This window comes from Triturus cristatus, chromosome 3_2 (assembly GCF_964204655.1).
Source record: "Triturus cristatus chromosome 3_2, aTriCri1.1, whole genome shotgun sequence".
NCBI classification, from domain to species: domain Eukaryota; kingdom Metazoa; phylum Chordata; class Amphibia; order Caudata; family Salamandridae; genus Triturus; species Triturus cristatus.
Window position 1 is genome coordinate 369,467,083 of NC_140584.1, and position 19,681 is coordinate 369,486,763.

General features: G+C 44.1%; 3 pseudogenes; all 3 read left to right on the forward strand.

Annotated features, from left to right (window-relative positions):
- The first annotated feature begins 542 nt into the window (after nucleotides 1-542).
- On the forward strand, nucleotides 543-2,290 carry LOC146857398 (18S ribosomal RNA; annotated as a pseudogene).
- A 1,034-nt stretch (nucleotides 2,291-3,324) lies between these two features.
- LOC146857399 (5.8S ribosomal RNA) lies at nucleotides 3,325-3,480 on the forward strand (annotated as a pseudogene).
- A 447-nt stretch (nucleotides 3,481-3,927) lies between these two features.
- Nucleotides 3,928-7,386, forward strand: LOC146857400 (28S ribosomal RNA; annotated as a pseudogene).
- Nucleotides 7,387-19,681: the final 12,295 nt, after the last annotated feature.

The window sequence follows — 19,681 nt, forward strand, 5'->3', positions numbered from 1 at the left end:
GGGGTAGTAAGCTATCTCTGTACTCTGATTGATATTGCACACTTGGTCCACTTGGGGATGGACTGCTTGGCCAGCATTCACTTTTGAATCAAGCAAAGATCTTCCCTTCTACCTGCAGTGTCCAACTCGAGGGTCTGCCTTTTGTGGAGGTTACTCAGCAGAGCGAAGGCCAAGCAACTTGGCAGCTTGTAAAATGGTCTGACCAGAGTGATCGGCGTTGGGTGATGCTATTCTCAGATGCTGCCTGGTGGTCCGGGCTTTATGTGCCTCTCAATTGCCCTTTTCTACCCAGTGCATATCCACAGCAGCTCAGAATTACTGTTCCCTGGGTTGGCCCCGGATGCCCAGGCTGGGACAGAGCACCCCTGTGTCTTTCTCAGGCTGCACCTTGGCCCACCTCTCCTTTCTGTTGTCAGGGAGCAGACCAGGTCTGCCAGTGCCTTTGTGACTGTAATCAGGGGCTCCCAAAGCAGGCTCCATAGTGGTGGGAATGTTGGACCAGGATGGGCATGTGGCTCTTCCTCCTGTTCAGCAGGTGCAGCTACCTGGTGGATCCAGCCAATAGCATATGCTTTTCTCAAAGATTAAACCATGCATTTGTAAGTACACACTGCCAGTACAGTGAAACTGCAAATGACTCACTCATGAAATCCGTTATGGTTCCTTTGATCGCTCATCTGTTACTTGGATAACTGTGGTTATTCTAGAACTAATACATTGCGACGAGTGCTGACTTCCGGGGAGGCGTGCATTTTTTCAGACCTTGCCTGGCTGCTTTGGTGAGTCTTGATAATGTCGGCTGATCACAAGTCTCTGTGATGGTGAAGATACATACGGATATCTGCTCTAGTAACTATCGATGGAACTTTCTTTGCCTACCCTGGTAACCACAGGTAACGGGGAATAAGGGTTAAATTTCAGAGAGAGGGCCTGAGAAACGGCTATCACATCCAAGGAAGGCAGCTGGTGTGCAAATTACCGACTCTTGACTCTGAGAGATAGTGATGAAAAATAACAATACAGGACACTTTTGAGGTCTTGCAATTGAAATGAGTACACTTTAAATCCTTTAACAAGGATCCATTGTAGGGACACTCTGGTGCCAGCAGCTACTGTAATTCCAGCTCCAATAGCTTATATTATAGAAGCAGCAGTTAAAAGGCTCATAGTTCTTGGGATCAAGCTGGCTGTCTGCCACGAAGCGAGCTACCATTTGTCCCAACCCCTGCCTCTTGTACCCCCTTGATGCTCTTGACTGAGTGTCCTTGGGGTCCGAAGCATTTACTTTGAAAAAATTTGAAAGTTCAAAGCAGGCCGGCCACCTGAATACTTCAGCTAGTAATGATGGAATAGAAGTCTGGACTCATTCATACCGTGAAGTGAAAGGCACAATTCTTGGACCGGCATAAGCCGAACCAAAGCATAAGCATTTGCTAAGAATGGTTTCATTAATCAAGAATTAAAGTCGGAGGTTTGAAGACGATCAGATACCGTCATAGTTCAGACCATAAGCAATGCCAACAAGCTATCGAGCAGCGTTATTCCCATGACCTGCTGAGCACTTTCAATGAAACCAAAGTCTTTAGGTTTCGTAGGGAGTACGATTGCAAAGCTGAAACTTAAAGGAATTGATGTAAGGGCACCACTGGGAGAGGAGCCTGAGGCTTAATTTGACTCAACACAAGAAAGCTCATCCGGCCCAGGCACGGAATGGATTGATAGACTGATAGCTTTTTCTCAATTCTGTGGGTGATGGTGCACGGCCATTCTTAGTTGGTGGAGTGATTTGTTTGGTTAGTTCCAATAATGAACGAGACTCCTCCATGCTAAGTAGTTACATGACCCCCAGTGGTTGCCATTCAACTTCTTAGAGGTACAAGTGGTGTTCAGCCACACATGATTGAGGAATAACATGTCTGTGATACCTTTAGATGTATGGGGCTGCATGTGTGAAACACTGGCTGGATCATCATGTTTCTACCCTTTCCCGACAGGTGAGGGTAACCTGTCAAAATCCGTTCATGATAGGGATTGGGGATTGTAATTATTTTCCATGAATTAGGAATTCCCAGTAAGTGTGGATCATAAGCTTGTGTAAATTATGTTCTTCCCATTAGCACACACCACCCATCACTACTACCAAGTGGATAGTTTAGTGAGGTCCTTGGATCAGCCAAACCCAGGTTAGCAATTGCCTTGGTGAGGCACCGTAAACATGCTCAATTGACTATCTAGAGGAAGTAAAAGTCATAACAAGGTTTCTGTAGGTGAACCTGCAGAAGGATCATTAATGGTGGAGTGACCTGAGTGACTGATGGTGAGAGCCTGAATCCTTGGTTGTCTCCCAGGTACAGGCACAGGACCCACCCCTCCCCTTGCGCATCTTGCCCAGCAGAGTGGTTTGTGGTTGCTAGAGTGCTTAGGTGAGGACTGGACATGGGGCGGGGTCCTTCACCTGGGAGGACCCATTTGACAGATGAAGAACCGGGCTGGGTGATGCCCTGGACCCGCTGAGAGGGGCACGTTACAAGAGATAGCCCTCCCAAGAGGGAACCCATGCTCACCCAGCATGCATCTGGGGGTAACACATTTGCAATGCCGCACAGGGCTGGGACCCCCTGAAGGAGCTGCCACCTTGGCCTTTTCAAGCCTGATCCCAGCATGCCTGAGTTTTGAGTGACTTTGGAGTGGCCGAGCCATAAGGGGATCTCAGCTCCTCTCTGTGGAGATGCCGTGCTCACTCAAAGCCAATGCAAACTACTTTGAGTGAAGGGAGGATATGCTGACCCTGACCGCTCAAGCTTCTGCGTGTGTAATGGAAGCAGGTGAGTTGCTTTGACGGTGTGGCTCATCTCCCCTCGGTGGCTGCTATCAGGGTAAGGGAGACCCCCAGTCTGCTGGCGTGCCTCAGGGCTGCTGCCTAAGCTGGGGACTCTTGATATGCAGGGATCTGCCCTGGTGGTTTGCAGATGGCTGATGTGCAGGTGGAGCTACCCTCCATCTTTGCCAGGTAACTGGTGATCTGGTCTTGTGTGACCAGGCAGGGGTTTAAAGATTTGTGACGCCCTGTCTGGCAGGGCCTGTGATGGAGCTTCCTGTTCTACTTTCAATGGAGCATTTTGCTTGCTTACCTGCTGTGGCGGTGGGGTGGGGTTTCTGGGCCGAGGCCTGGAAACACTTTTCTAAATCATTGTGGTGCCTTCCAGAGGGAAAGCTTGATGAGGTGCTGGGCCGTCTCATTGTGCAGACAGTGGATGACTGGTGCTGTCTTCCTCCCACCTCTCCTGCACTTGCAGGTGGGTGAACATTGCGAAAGATGCCTTTGACTCTTGGCGGTGGATCACTTGGCTCAAGTGTCGATGAAGAACATAGCTAGCTGTGAGAATTTGTTTGCTTTTGCAGCACACATTGATCATCAACTCTTTGAATGCTCCTATATAGCCCTCGGTTCCTCCTGAGACTATACCTGTCTGGGGCTTTCCCAGAGCATGGTTGGGGCTGTATGAGCGGGCTCTGCTCCTTTTGTTCTCCATAGGTCAGACCCCTGATTGCCAATGCAGGTCCTCCAAGTCCCACTGCAGAGTTATGCCACCAGTGTGCCTAGTCTTGACTGCCTTGATGAGGTGGGTTCCCAGACTGCCCATGGCCTGAAAAACCCAGGGTGCCTGGCTGAGTGCTGCATGTGGCTGTCTGTGGTGTCCCGCGGTTGCCTGTGTGCACTACCTTGGGCACCCACTTCTGTGGCTTGGCTTGGAAGGCTCCCTGCCTGCCCATGGTTGCTGGATTTCATGCTGACCTCCATGGGCTTTGATCTCTGATCTGGGAAAAGGTGTGTTGCTGTGACCCCCCACCATGCAAAAGAGGGTCTCTCCCCCTTTGGGCACCCATGGAATTGGTACAGCTCCCCCACGCTTCAGCAACCTACTACGACCTCAGATGAGATGTGGTGACCTGCTGAATTTAATATTATATTATAATATTACTAAGCAAATAAAAATAAACTAACCTTGATTTCCTCAGTAATGGTGAGTGAAGAGGGATGAGCTCAGCTCCAAATCCCCGCCTGGTGGTGGGTGCAGGTATTGTGGTGTACAGAAGGCCGACTCTCCAGAGTCGCTCAAGGGGCCCAAGTCCTTCTGATGGAGGCTCACACTGCAGATGGTATTAGGCAGTAGTGGCCCCTGGTGAGCCAGGATTGGGTCTTCTTGCAATCGGGTTGCTTGTGGTTGCAGCTTAAAGTGGGTGGTAAAATTCATCTAAGGCTAAATACTGGCACAATTTCGATAGCCAACAAGTACCATAAGGGGAAGTTGAAAAGAACTCTGAAGAGAGAGTTCAACAGGGCACGAAACCATCAAGAGGTAAGGGTAGGGTCCAATCCACCTGGAGGATACAACATGGTGGGCAGTTGCTCACGGAGGCGGGGTAGATCCCCTCAGTTGGAATATCACCTGGGTGTACCCGGCCCCCACAGAATGCATTTCCTCCACAGTAGTGCACCACGACCGAATCCAGGTCGGCTGGGAATGCTTTGGGCTGGCAGGTGGCTCTCTGCTCTGCGGAATATTACAGCCCCCTGGCAGCAGCTTCAGAGTGTGCTGGGGTGGGGAAGGAGGATGGGGCACCCTGCTCCCAGTGTGACTGTCTACTGGAGTGGACTTTACACAGTGCCCCCTGACTGCTTTGTGCACATGGGTGTGGAGGCCCACACAGGGCATCAGGGGTCTGTGGTGAAACCCTGTGGCACAAGGAAGATGAGGACTGGTGTGCACCGGCCGAGGTGGGATCACCACAGGCCCATATCGCCCGCTCTGTCTTGGAGATGGAGCATGAGCATGTGTGATAGGACCTGAAAGATGGTGAACTATGCCTTGGTGCTTTTAAAGTGTTGTAAGGTGAAGTCAGAGGAAACTCTGGTAGAGATATGTAGTGGTCCTGACGTGCAAATTGGTTGTTTGACCTGTGAAAAACGAATCAAATCTTCTAGTAGCTGGTTCCCTCCGAAAGTTTCCCTCAATATAACTGGGGCTCGGAAATCCAGTTTTATGTGGTGAAGCGAATGATTAGAGGTCTTGGGGCCAAAACAATCTCAACCTATTCTCAAACTTTAAGTGGGTAAGAAGCCTGGCTCACTGGTGTGGAACAGGACATTGAATGCAAGCGCCGAGCAGGCGGTTTTTGGTAGGCATGACTAACACTGCGTTAAGAACCAAACGCTGGGTTGAGGCGTCCGTTCACAACACTCATCAGACCCCAGAAAAGGGTTTGGTTGATATAATCAGCAGGACAGTGGCCTTGGAAGTTGGAACCTGCTATGGAATGTATAACAATTCACCTGGAGAATCAACTAGCCCTGAAAATGGATGGTGGTGGAGCATGGGGCCCATACCTGGCTGTCGCCAGCACTGACAGCCATGGGGGCTAAGCCACGATGAGTAGCCAGGCCGTTCAGGTGTGCATGGAAGCCTGGGTGAGGGCCTGGAAGGAGCAGTCACAGGTGCAGATCTTGGTGGTAGTAGCAAATATTCAATCAAGAACTTTGAAGGCCGAAGTTGAGACGGGTTAAATGTGAACAGCATTGAATATGGGTCAGTCAGTCCTAAGAGATGGGTGAGCGCCATTCAGAAGGGACAGGCAATGGCCTTCGTTTCCCTCAGCTAATGGAAAGGGTGTTGGGTTAAGATCCCCAAACCTATGGTGGCAGAGACCGGGGCCCTCGGTGTGTCCAATATGTTAACGCAAATGATCCTGGAGAAGCTGGGAGGATACCTGGAGGCAGAGCTTTCTTTTTTGTGTGAGGGGCAGGGTGCCCTGGAATGGGTTCACCTTGAGAGAGTGACCCAAGCCTTGGAAAAAGTCACGGTTCCAGCAACGTCCGATGAGCTCTCACTGGTCTTTGAAAATCTGGGAAGATGGTGTCTATCTCATTCCCGGCCCTACTCTTATCCACAGCAGGTCTCCAAGGTGAACAGCCTCTTGCAGGTTAGACAATGTAGGTAAGAGAAGTCGGCAAGTTAGATCTGTAACTGCAGGATAAGGATTGGCTCTAAGGGCTGGGTCAGTTGGGCTGGGGTGCTAAGCGGGGCTGGATGCACGCCCCGACTGGATGAGGCATTGCCCTCCTGAATGCGAACTGGGGCCCTCCTGTGGATAATCCCAGCTGTAGTGGTACCCTCTCCCCATTCTCCCCCTTGGGCGCAGGGCCAGCGTTCAGCATAGCTGCTGACATAGAACTGGTGCAGACCTAAGGAATCTGCTTGTTTATTGAAAACAACATATTGCAATGCCATGTGATTTCTGCCCAGTGCTCTGAATGTCAAAGTGAAGAAATTCAATGAAGCGCAGATTGATGGCAGTAGTAACTATGTCTGTCTCAAGATTGGCAAATGCCTTGTCACCTAATTCGTGGCACACATGAATGGATGAGTGAGATTGGCAATGTCCCCAGCGAAACCATAACAAAGGAAACAGGCATGGCAGAATCAGCAGGGAAAGCAGGCCCTGTTGAGCTTGCCTCTAGTCTGCCAATGTGAAAAGAGGTGTAGGGTACATGGGAGGCCCTTGAGCTGCCGGTGAAATACCAGTACTACTAATGGTTTTTCATTTACCCAGTGAAATGGGTAGGTGACCCCCATGGTGCTTCTCGCTTCTGGAACCAAGCAGCTGACACCCACTGGGTGTGACCCACTCTGGAAAGGTGGCAGGTGGAGTGTTTGACTGGAGCGGTACACCTGTCAAACAATAATGCAGGAGTCTTAAGGTGAGCTCAGGGAGGACAGAAAACTCCAGTGGAGCAGAAGGCCAAAAACTCTCTTGATCTCGATTTCCAGTATGAATACAGACTATGAAAGGAGTGCCTCACGATCCTTGTGACTTTTGGGGTTTTAAGCAGGTGTCAGAAATGTTACCACAGTGATAACTGTCTTGTGGTGGCCATGCATTCATAGCAACATCGCTTTTTGATCCTTCGATGTTGGCTCTTCCTATCAGTGTGAAGCAGAATTCACCAAGCATTGGATTGTTCATCCACTAATAGGGAACATGGCCTCTGGAACACCTCTGTGCATGGCTTAAGGCTGTGTGCAGTGGGGTCTGGCCACCCATGGAGAGGTTGAGCACAGGGCCTGAGATTTAGAGTTTTTCTTATGGGGTGGAATACTCTAATGCTGTTATGGGGTGCTGTGATGGGCTATACTGGTCATTAAAGCCCCATTCCTTTGTTATAGACATTTGCGTTTAGCTTGGGCCTCTAACACTAAATCAGGTCCTTAAAGGTGGTTAGAACATTGGAATGTTGAGTACCCCATTGAAGACAATGGAGTGCTCTGGGCTTCTAATGTCTGGTAGAAGCCCGGAGAGCAGCATTCCAATGTTTTTTTCATTTCACAGCTGTTGCTGTGAACAAAGGCCTCTCGAAGCCCGAGGGGAATTAAACCCCCTCAGCTCCTCAAGGCCTTTATTTTTACTAATTATAACATTATCCCCTCTAGGAGCAGAATGTTCCTATAACCTTAGAGCCCTCCTAGGCTTCGGCTCGGGCCTTCAACGCTGGGGCAGGTGTTTAATGGCCGGTAGAGCCCGGTATGGTGGGCTGTAAGGCTATTGTATAATTTGATGTGGCAGGCTGTAAGGCTGTATTAACATTAAGAGACAGAGAAAAGACAAACATAATATTTTTTCTATCTTTTAACCAAGAAAGGTGATTCTAAGAAGAACCTTTGTTTTGTGTTTGTTTGTGTTAACAGTTTTTCTGAAATTTTCTTTTTTTGGGGGGGATCAACTTTCAAAATAAGAAAAAAAACATGGCATCACAATTTGGGTGAAAGAAAAGGTATTTTTTGCAAATGGCTTCATGATCAATGTATTTATTTGCTTTATTTATTAAGCACACAAATCATCCCTGAGGGAATCTCTCTGCACTTGAGCAGCCCACACCGGTCGCACTTCAGTGAGGTGTTAGAGATCAAATAGCCAGGTTTTCAGGGATTTCTTGCAAGCGGATAAGTCTGAACAGGAACGTAACTCAAAGGTTAGTTGATTGCAGTATTTGAGGACCAAAAAAGAAAAAGAGCAGCACCCGTACCTAACTGTATGAATACGAATAGGGTGTAAAAGTAGTAGCTTGCTAGACCTAAGAATGAGAGGCGGAATGTATGGCTGCAACTTATTTCTGAGATACCTTGCACCATTTCCATGCAAAGATTTAAAAACAAGACAAAGAAGCTCAAAAAGAGCACGCTGTTTAGTGGGAAGCCAGTTAAGAGAACGCAACAGAGGTTCAGAAGGAGAGTGAGGAGGAAGGTTGCAGACAAGGCATGGGGCCGTGTTGTGCCCTACCTGAAGTCTGAAAAAGAGTCCTTCATTCATTGCGACCAGCAGAGAGTTCCCATAGTCCTGGCAACTCACTATTAGAGCCTGGGCTAGGGTTTTTCTGGTCTGCAAAGGAAACCAGTGAAAGGTTTTTCTAAGCATGCTCATAACCCCAAAACATGTCCCAGAGATTGAATTGAAATGCTCAATCATGGAAAGGTTGTTATCCAGGAGAACTCTTAGATTTTGTACCATTTTTTTGGGGGTGGGTGTTGGTCCCAATTACGATGGCCACCAATCCATTGACCAGACTGCATGTGCCTTTTTAAAGAGCAGAATTTCCGACTTACTGTACTTGAGCTGGAGAAAATTAACCGTCCGTAAATTTCAGTTTGGTGACTTACAGATTAGAGTCTACAGTGATGACAAGGTGGGTGTCATTAGCATATGAAATGGTATCAAGGCCACATGACCTGATAACCTTAGCCAGGGGAGCCACATATATGTTAAAAAGAGTGGGGCTCAAAATGGATCCCTGTGGGACCCCTTTATCCAGGACCGAGGTTCTGGAATTTAAGAGGTATACTTGTACTGTGTGGGTTTGCTCCAGCAAAATGTTTGCCAGCCAACCCAAAGCTTTGCCACCAACACTCATCTCCTCTAATCTGTGGATTAGGGTAGAATGAGAGACGGTATCAAAAGCCGCCAATAGATCAAGGAGAACCAGCAAGGCAGAGTTCCCCTGAACTAAGGCAAGCCTAATAGTGTCAGCGGCCTCCACCAGGGCAAACTCTGTGCTGTGTGAGGCACAGAAACCTGACTGGTAGGGATCTAAAAGGGAATGGGTTTGTAAAAAAGAAACAAGTTGTTGGTTTACCAAGATAAGGGAGCAATTATATTGACGTGTAGTTGGCCAAATCTGTAGGGTTGAACGTGGGTTTTTTAAGAATAGGCCTAACCAGAACAGCTTTCCATTTAGTTGACCATCAAGCACCTGCATATCAGGAACTGCGGCCCTCTGTTTGCCCACAGAGATTCGTTTTCCACAGTCCAATCCTTGCGTAGGAGCTGTTTAGGTCCCTTTGCTACACATCAAGAATACCAGCTGACACAGTATGTCCAGCTTTGAGACCACGGAGATCTGTGAAAATTGTGGATTGTCCTTCTTCTTCATCACACCTTCGTTTTACCATGTTAAACTGGTGGGAATACCAGGCTCTTAGATGTTTGAGCATGCCAGAGGTACCCAATGAATATTTTTTGTTGGATCCACAGCAAAATTCTCTCAATGCATTGATTGAATGTCATGACTTTCATGGATACCTTTTATCCCCCAGGGATGGAGAGGAACTCCCACACTACAGACTGAGGAGTGATCTTTTCCTCTGCTTCTTCTTCCTGAGGATCCAAATGTTCACCTTGCCATAATGAATTCTGAGGAGTGCAGTTAATCCCACCAAAAATTCGAAAGTGACAGAAAAATACATCATAATGCAGTAGATGTGAACTCTCTAAAGTCAAGATATGTAATGAAAATTAGAAGGTGGGAACTAATGCCGGATGAATTACAGATGAATAACAGTGATAGAAAAAACCTTAGGGAAAGTTGCAGGTACGGCAGTACCATTTCTAGATACTGCAACACCAAAAAACACAGAAATGTAAAAGAAAACACTGAGAGACATATTGCTTCTTTGTGCTTGTGAGGAAACCTCTAGGCTCAAAGTTTAAATAAAATGACACCTTCATGGGCCCCATGGTACTCCCACGGAATACGGACCTGATAGTGAAATCCACGCGGGAATCTCATAGTACTCCCTTTTTGGCTCTAAGCTCTACTGCAGCACTTATGGGAGGTCAAAAAAAGAGAAATGAAAGCGGCCATCCACTTGACTGGCCACTGAGGCAACATAATTCATAAAAGAAGCCAACAACTTTTAGAAAGAACCTCAACCAAATTTAACGGTTTAGTGTTTAAGGGAGGCAGTTGGGTGCAAATGCAACCTCAGTCCATCATGGCCTGAGACAAAAAAGGAAACCAGAAAACATCAAGCACATCATCCACCAGGCCTATACCATGTTCAGCATCGGGTGATGACAACATCTAGGTACCAGGAGATCTTATTTGTATACTTGCTGCGTTCACTGTTGGATGAGAATCTGACCACTTTGTGCATGTTCACTTCTAGCATTCACAAAGTCAACATGATGGGAGATCCGTGCTTCAGTGCTTCTTTGCAGTCAAGAGGGGGCAGTCTTGGAAATTCTTCACTCCATTTACATTGTTCAGGTAGCTCTCATTTGCAATTTTGGTTGATGTATGTTCAGTGTGTAAATAAGTCTATGACTGTTTTCTCAACTCTTGCCTTTGTCTCCATCTTTTTCTAGGTTATCCCCACGTTTATTGGTCATAGAGACTTTACACCAATAATTGGACAGTCAACTCGGGTCTTTGATTTTCTTTAAACCTCAATTCTGCCATTGTGTTCACCACTACATCTGAATAACTATTCATCTCAACACTTTGTTATTGGGCTTCGATCACTTTGATTGTATAGTTACCTGTTTTTTAAACTATTCCATTATCAATAGGTTTGTTGATTACATGATTATCAGCATGATATACTTTAAAGAATTGTCATACTTCTTTTGGTTCTACACTAACATAAGAGGAGGGACGAGGAGCTGGTTAAGAAAAATGAAGGCATGTCCTGTACCTATGCTCCTAAAAAATAAATGTAAACACAAAAAGGTCACAGTTCCTAAAGGGGAGAGAAGAATTCTCAACAGTCTAATTACGATTGTGAGAAATAAGATATTTGTCTCCGAAAGGTAATTGAGTGTGCTAAAAGTGGGAGTGGGCCTCCTTATAGTTATGTGCCCTCACACACTCTAACAAGTGTAAAGCATCATCATAGGGTGGTGCTCCTTGTGGGGGTGGCGCTGCAGTCCCTCACGGGCCCAACAAGAGGGCTCTTTGTCGGAGTTCTTTTAAAGGAGGTGCCGTATTTGTGCATGTGGGTGTGTGGGACAAGGTGGTGTAAGTGAGTGATAATAAAATTACCTCGCGGTACCCCAGAAAATATTTAATAAAAGATCCTAGAGGTAAATTAAAACTAGGTTTGGAGACTCTCTGTAAAACTAATTAGAGGGGAGGGATAGATGTTTATCCAACCTGCTCACAAACCATGATAGGGGAGTGTAATGTGTTTGGGGTCACAAATGGTCGACATGTTTCGCGCTTACTTATGGTCCCTAGTGGATCCTAATGCGCTTCTTCAGGACGGAGTGTCAAAAAAGAGAAAATAGAAAAGAACTGGAAGTCAGGGAAAGCCCTATACTGCCAAGTCAGCTAGAGTCTGGATAGGAGGGACATCACTGCATCCAAGAACCGTCTTGTCCAAGTTCTAAAAGGCTGAACCTGTGGGAGACAAGGGGTAAACAGAAAACCACCAGAAGACGATAGATTCAGTACAACATACGGGTAAAATAAAGAAGAGCTGACAGTCTAAAGAAAATCAGGAACTGACAGACGGCTAGAGCGAGGTAAGTGCGCTAAAGCCGGGTTGGGGGCAGGAAGAGCAAGGTGCCTAATCATAGACCCATAAGAGAAGTGCTTATCCATTTAAAGAAATGTGAGGAAGAAAGAGAAAGAGAGGTCCTGCCAAGAAAATCAAGGAGGAATGGCAGAGGAAAGCAGGTAATAAAGAAAAAGGAAAAGAAGGGGGACAAACCACGTAGGTGGAAAGGGAGACGGGCTGGAGGGACATAAAAAGGAGCACAAGGGTGAGTTGAAGTGGAAACTGAAGATGAAGAATGAGTATTGCGGCGGTAATAGTTGCCTGCAAAAACCGGGGTGAGGGACTCATTAGTCCTAAATGAGGAGGGTATGGAAGGCCGAATGATAAGTGTCAAGGAGAGCTAAGGCCGTCCGGAGATAAAGGGAGGGAAGTCACTCCGGACCATACAGGCAGAGTGGAGGTGTGTAGTAGGAAATGGTGGAAAAGAACCCAAAGAACCGAAGATACGAACCCGGCAAGAGAGAAGTTAACAGGGTAAAAGTAAGGGAGCTTATAGAGATGTGGGTGGTAACAGGCCAGGGATAGCAAAAGCACATCAGCGTGTAGGTGCAGGAAAACCGCGCAATGTTAGAGTGCTGGAATGTAGCAAAGGAGGGAAGTCAAGCATAAAAAAGTTTACAAAAAAAGTAGTATGTAGGCAAGAAAAACAAAGAGGTATCACTAACCCTCTCGTATTGAAGGGTGGGCTGCAACAGCGAAACTTCTGGCAGCCAGGGGATAACTAAAAATGAGGAGAAGGTAGATTAAAGAGAGAGTCCACCCGTAACTGATTGGGTGTGGTAAAAATTGTCGGACTAATCAAGATAAGCTGTCCCGCTCCCGTAGGTAACTCACCGATTCTCCCTGATCGAGGTGTCCGTAAACCTAGCGCTCAGACCAGGTAACGCTGGTTGATGGTGTAGGACGGGACGGGATGGGGTTGGCTTAAAAGGCAGGAAGGGGCTGCAACTTCCGGGTAGAAGGGCAGGGAAAGTAAAGGAGGTGAGGTGAGCAGGAAGTGAGAACAGGTCATCACTAGCGCAGCCATGATGCAAAAGCTAACATGGTAGAACTACAACGCAATGTAATTCAAAAGATGAAATGTAAAAGATCTAAAAAAGTGTATATGAGTTGAAATAATATAGAACAGTAGAAAACTTCAACCCAAGATGAGTCGTGTTAATAGCGCATGGTGAGGGCGATGGTTAGAAAGCAAGGAGGGCGGGATGTGTATGGAAAGAAGGGAACGCTTCTAGAGCGGCCATGATGGAAAGGGAACGTTGTTAGCTCCGACTGATAAGCAAAAAATGGTACTATGGTAGTAATTCTTAAAGATCTAGAATGTATTTTGTAGGATAAAATAAATAAATAACAGACATAAAACCACAATGAGTTGTGATACTAGCGCAAAGATGAGGGCGATGGTTAGTCGCAGTGGCAGAAAGGGATGTGGGCTAGAGATGGATGGGTTGTGGTATCCACCTGTGAGTTGCAACTAGTAAGAAGGTGGCAGGTTGTAAGCTTTGTAATACAGTGTGGTTAGAACAAGATGACCTGGTGATTAAGGATTTTGGTACCAATTCGATCCACGGAATGGCCTCGTTGAGACCTCAGCGCGAAACATGTCGACCATTTGTGACCCCAAACACATTACACTTCCCTATCACGGTTTGTGAGCAGGTTGGATAAACATCTATCCCTCCCCTCTAATTAGTTTTACAGAGAGTCTCCAAACCTAGTTTTAATTTACCTCTAGGACCTTTTATTAAATATTTTCTGGGGTACCGCGAGGTAATTTTATTATCACTCACTTACACCACCTTGTCCCACACACCCACATGCACAAATACGGCACCTCCTTTAAAAGAACTCCGACAAAGAGCCCTCTTGTAGGGCCCGTGAGGGACTGCAGCGCCACCCCCACGAGGAGCACCGCCCTATGATGATGCTTTACACTCGTTAGAGTGTGTGAGGGCACATAACTATAAAGAGGCACACTCCCACTTTTAGCACACTCAATTACCTTTCGGAGACAAATATCTTATTTCTCACAATCGTAATTAGACTGTTGAGAATTCTTCCCTCCCCTTTAGGAACTGTGACCTTCTTGTGTTTACATACTTCTTTTGGTACCTTATTGTTATATTAATCACGGTTATTGGGTGATTGTCACTGCTCTCTTAAAGAGATACACAAGCTCGGCATGTGAGCACAATTCTATTCTTCTTGAACAAGTAGGCCTTATTTTTTTTAAAAAATCACATTCAGTTATGATCACAATATATATGGACTTTTTCTTTCACTTCTGCTATTATGATCAAACTCGGTGTTTCTTCCTTTTTTTAAATCAATTTTTTTGGGAATGGTTCTGGGGTGTCTCTTTTCCTCACTTACACCACTTAACTTGTTTTTTTGCTCCTGTCATACCTACACCTAGGTATCTGATCTTGTGCTGTATGCTTTACAGCATTAAAGGATTCACCTGTTTGAAGAAACACGTGTCAGCTGTGGCTGTGTATTGTAACAACGCTTACGTTTTGTGCTGAATACTTCATGTCAATACAATAAACTGAGTTGGACTCAACTTACTGGAATCCTCATTTTTATGGCATTTATACATGTTTTATTGGATTTCTTCATGAGTGCTTGGTATCTACTTATGCTTGGTCTATCTATCTATCTATCTATCTATCTATCTATCTATCTATCTATCTATCTATCTATCTATCTATCTATCTATCTATCTATCTATCTATCTATCTATCTATCTATCTATCTATCTATCTATCTATCTATCTATCTATCTATCTATCTATCTATCTATCTATCTATCTATCTATCTATCTATCTATCTATCTATCTATCTATCTATCTATCTATCTATCTATCTATCTATCTATCTATCTATCTATCTATCTATCTATCTATCTATCTATCTATCTATCTATCTATCTATCTATCTACCCACCTACCTACCTACCTACCTACCTACCTACCTACCTACCTACCTACCTACCTACCTACGCGACGAAACACGTGTCAGTTGTTCTTTATCATCACCAAACATTGCTGTTCTCATTTGCCTGGAAAATCCTGGTTGGATTTGGAACACCTTCGGAGGTGTAAAGATAAAAGTAGGGTCCTAAAACGTGTTTTCCCACCAATGCATGTTCCATAGATTTTTGTATCTTGCATAGCTCATAAACGGCTGAACGGATTTAGATGAAATTTGGCAGGATTAGACATTGTGATGCACAGATGATTATTTTCAGTACTACTGGCTAATTATTCTTTTAAGTTATAAGGCATTTTAACTTAGTGATCTCTGTGGCCACTGTATTTTCACAAAAGTATGCAGTATTTTGCGGTATTTCTCTGTATTTTTGCAGATGTACTGCAGTACATAGTGATGACAGCTCATTATGTGATTAGCTAATGAGTACCTTTACAAAAGTTAAAGTCACCCAAGTTGGTTTTAGGTACACTTTACCTGTGTTCTCTGTTTTGTCCTTAGATGGAGCTAAGCATTTAATTTGATATTTTTCCCCTACCTATTACCACTTTATTACAGGGGCAATAGGTAGGGAAAAATGTTTATAAGTTTCTATATATTCATTGCTTCATGAGTACTGCGGTACCAAAATGAAATGAAAAAAACTAAATATGTTAAGAATTTGAAAATACACTGTAGCACCCTATATTTGACAAATATAGGGTACTACAGTGTAATTTTCATTTTATAATATTTAAATCTACTGTAAACGTCATTAGAGAGTACCACGGTAATACTTACAAATTACTGCACTACTTACATTTTTTTTTAAATAAGCAGTTCTACCTAAACTACTGTAAAAAAATACAGAAAATATATAGAAAATTATAAATAATTGTTTCTACATATTAACACTTTAATAAAGTGATAATAGGGAGCGAAGAACAATAAAACCTACTACTTACCTAGATCTAAGACACTAACCCATAGCGCAGCAAAACGCAGACAAAATATCATGAAAATTAAATGGCTGTTGATAGAGCCAGATTTCATCAAGATTAAGCATCACTCTGTTTTCTGTTTCAGACAGACTGCATTTAAAATGACACGCAGATTTTGGTGCAAGTGAAAACACATGGCACATGAAACATGAAATGAGGCCTAGTCAAATGCTTTTTAAAAGTGGCACTTTTGGTGCATGCAAGGTAAAGGACATGAAATGAGGCCTGGTCAAAATGCTTTCAGTCTGAAATGCTTTCATTTAAAACCATGCTTAATTCATTAATCATGGATGTTGAATGTGTTTAGTTTAGATTTAACCTCACTATAGAATGTACATTTAATTTAGAGAATGTTTTTTTGAACTTTTAAAGTAGCACATAATTGTGCTGAATTAAGTGTTTTTGTAGTGTAGAAAACTCGTGATTTCAGTTTCCTCTTTAGCTTTGAAGATAAGATCTACACTCCCTGTTCCCTTCTCAAGAGACACTGGCTTTGTTGCATATTTAGACAAAGCATATTCAGTTCATAACACATCTTCTTATAATGCGTATTAATTAATCAACCATGCACCAACACTACATGTGGGGCATTTTGCATGAAAAGCTATTTAAAACATTAGAGCATGTTACTATGAGTATGTATTCATTGTTTGCACTTTGAAAATTTGCATTGGTGCATGTTTATGCTATGTTGTACATTTCACATTTTGCATGGTGTGCATGAAAAATAGAAAAACTGCTTTAAACTAATAGCTTTTGCTAGGTAATAACTAATACAGGGTACTAGTATGAGGGAGGTAAACATAATGGGCTTTACTTCATAAATTAATATTCTTTTATGTTTGTTTTGTTTTAGTATACATTTTGGGCCGCCCATAAACATGGCTGCCTAGGAATCCAGCATGGCTGAGAATTGTTAGCAGTGTTCTGAATGAGAGATGCATGCGCAGAAGATTGTGCCAGCTGCATGAACTGCCAAGTGCCTCACGTGAAGACACATGGGTCAAGGCCACAATGAACTGTACACTCCTGTCATCATGCCAATGGATCAGTGGTTGTGGGAGAGTGTCATCCCTGCGTGCGATGTGAAAACGAGAAGGAAATGGACTGATACAATTTTCTGCCTAAATGTTGCAATATTTGTATAATTATTGATGGTGAAACATATGATTGTATTAAGCCTTATCACTTCCTTTGTTAAAACCGGTATAAGTTGGATTTGCAATGAGTACAGGACCCTCATGTCATCTATGCTAACCAATCACAGTGCAATTTTCTACAGAAACTTCAACATTATTAGTATAGTCAGCCAAGAATTAGAGTATAAATAATGACCCTTAGGTGGCGTGTCAGTCTTAGAGGAGAGATGAGGCGAGGGAGCAGATCTGACCAGACTTCATATGGGTAAGGTACGTGAATGTCACAGGTGCAGCCTGAGAGGAGATTGCATCCGAGGAGAGACAGAGGGAGAAGGGGGCAGAGAGGCATAGGCTAGCCTTGCACGTCATATTTTTGGCAAGGCATATCACATTCCTCTGTGGTCTTGTGAAGGGAGGGCAGCCTCTCTGTGTGAGACACAGAGAGACAGATGAACAGACCAGGGCAGAGAGAGCAGCTGATGGAACAGGTTTAGTTGTAGATGCTAAATCTCTAAGTTTATGCTTTGGCTAACTAACTAGTTTTGAAAAGATTTATTTGTCGTATGCATTTATTTCTCGTTATGGGAGATTTTTGCCAATTATTAATTATTGATTAGCCTTGCAAAACTCACTCTTGAATTATATTTTCCTGAACTCTTTAAAGAGTTCTGACTGACATTTGATGCCTCATTCCCTTCCTTTAAGGAATGCCCTGTATTCAGTCTGTAATATGTTCTGTATTAATTAAATTTTTCCTATTTTCAATTCTGTAACCTGATTGATATTTGACTAATGAATAAAGGGTCAGAGAACTTTAACTTTTAACTGGAAAATAAAACCCTTTAAAAATATTCACAACTCTCTTTAGTGGCTTAAATATTAATTTGCATTTTGATTTTTCATGTCTATGTAAAGTCTCCTGAAGGTGATACACGGTGGCAAAGGTCCATCACCTTTAAAGCGGTAAACTAGAGCTAAATGAGGTTTTGCATGGAGAAATTACCGTGAAATTACCACTGGATCACTGCCTTTTACCTTTGGTAAACACAGCCATTAGCCTTTCACATTCTGCCTTATCATATCCATGTGCCACGATATACTGTGAACAAACCAATGTATACTGCGGCACAATATATAACTAAGTATTTTAAAAATAAGTGGCCTGATTCACAAAGAAAGACTTACACTTCTGTGTAAGTTTACTACTGTTTGCTATTCACAAAGAGATTTGCAAATACAATTTATGAGTAGTATCTTTACAAGTGTGTTGCCTCTGCACAGAAAAAGATAGGTGTTTTTATGTGCGGAGACACCGCACTCGTAAATATACTACTCGTAAATCTCTCTGTGAATAGCAAAGAATCATAAACTTACATGAAAGTGGAAGTTTACCTTTGTGAATCAGGCCCTATAACTTTAAAACTACTTACACTATACACACATACTACAAAGAAATACCATTTACACCAAATAATATATTTTCCTGCCACATTACAACACTTTCATGCTACATCTGTTTGAATTACCACACTCTACTGTAGGCTACTCCACTCTATTCCACGCACTTTACACCACTCCACTCTAAGCTATTACACTCTATACTACTCTACTCTACACCACTCCACTATATGCTACTCCACTGTATGCTAATCTACTGTGCGCCATTCCACCCTACTGCACTCCACTCTATGTCACTCCACTCTATACCACTACACTGTACACTATTGCACTCTAGGCCACTCAATTTTATGACACCTCTGGGTACGCCAATACACTGTACGCCTGTCCATTCGATGCTATTTATTCCACTGCACACAACGCTCTCTACAACACTCCACTCTACGTTATTCCACTCTATGCCACTCCACTGTACGCCACTTCAGTGTACACCACTGTACTGTATGCTATTCCTCTGTATGCCACTCCATTTTATACCACTCCACTACATGCCAATCCACTCTATGACAATCAACTGTATATCTCTCCATTTTATGGCACCACAATCTATGCCATCCTACTGTACACCAATCCACTCTACTTTAATACACCCTCCGCTATTGCACTGTACAACACCCAACTATACCCAACTCTATTCCACGTTACTCCACTGTATTCCACTAAACCTTATGCTATTCCACTCCATACCACTACACTGTACACTATTATACTCTAGGCCACTCCATTTTATGACACCTCTGTGTACACCAATGCACGGTACACCTGTCCATTCTACGCTACTTAATCCACTGCACACAACTCCACTCTACAACACTACACTCTACGCTATTCCACACTACGCCACACCACTGTACACCACTTTACTCTATGCCACTCCACTATACGGCACTCCACTCTATGACAATCCACTGTATGTAATTACACTGTATTTCACTCCATTCTACAGCACTACACTCTATGCCACTCTACACGACACCAGTCCACTCTACCTCACTACACCCTCCTCAATTGCACTATGCAACACTCCACTCTACCAAACTCTATTCTACGCTACTCCACTCCATTCCACTACACTTTACACTATTCCACTGTACGCCACTCCACTCTATGACACTCCACAGTACTCTATTACACTGTACGCCACTACAGTCTAACCCACTTCACTGCACCCCGCTCCACTCTACAATACTCCACTCTACAGCATTCCACTCTATACCACTC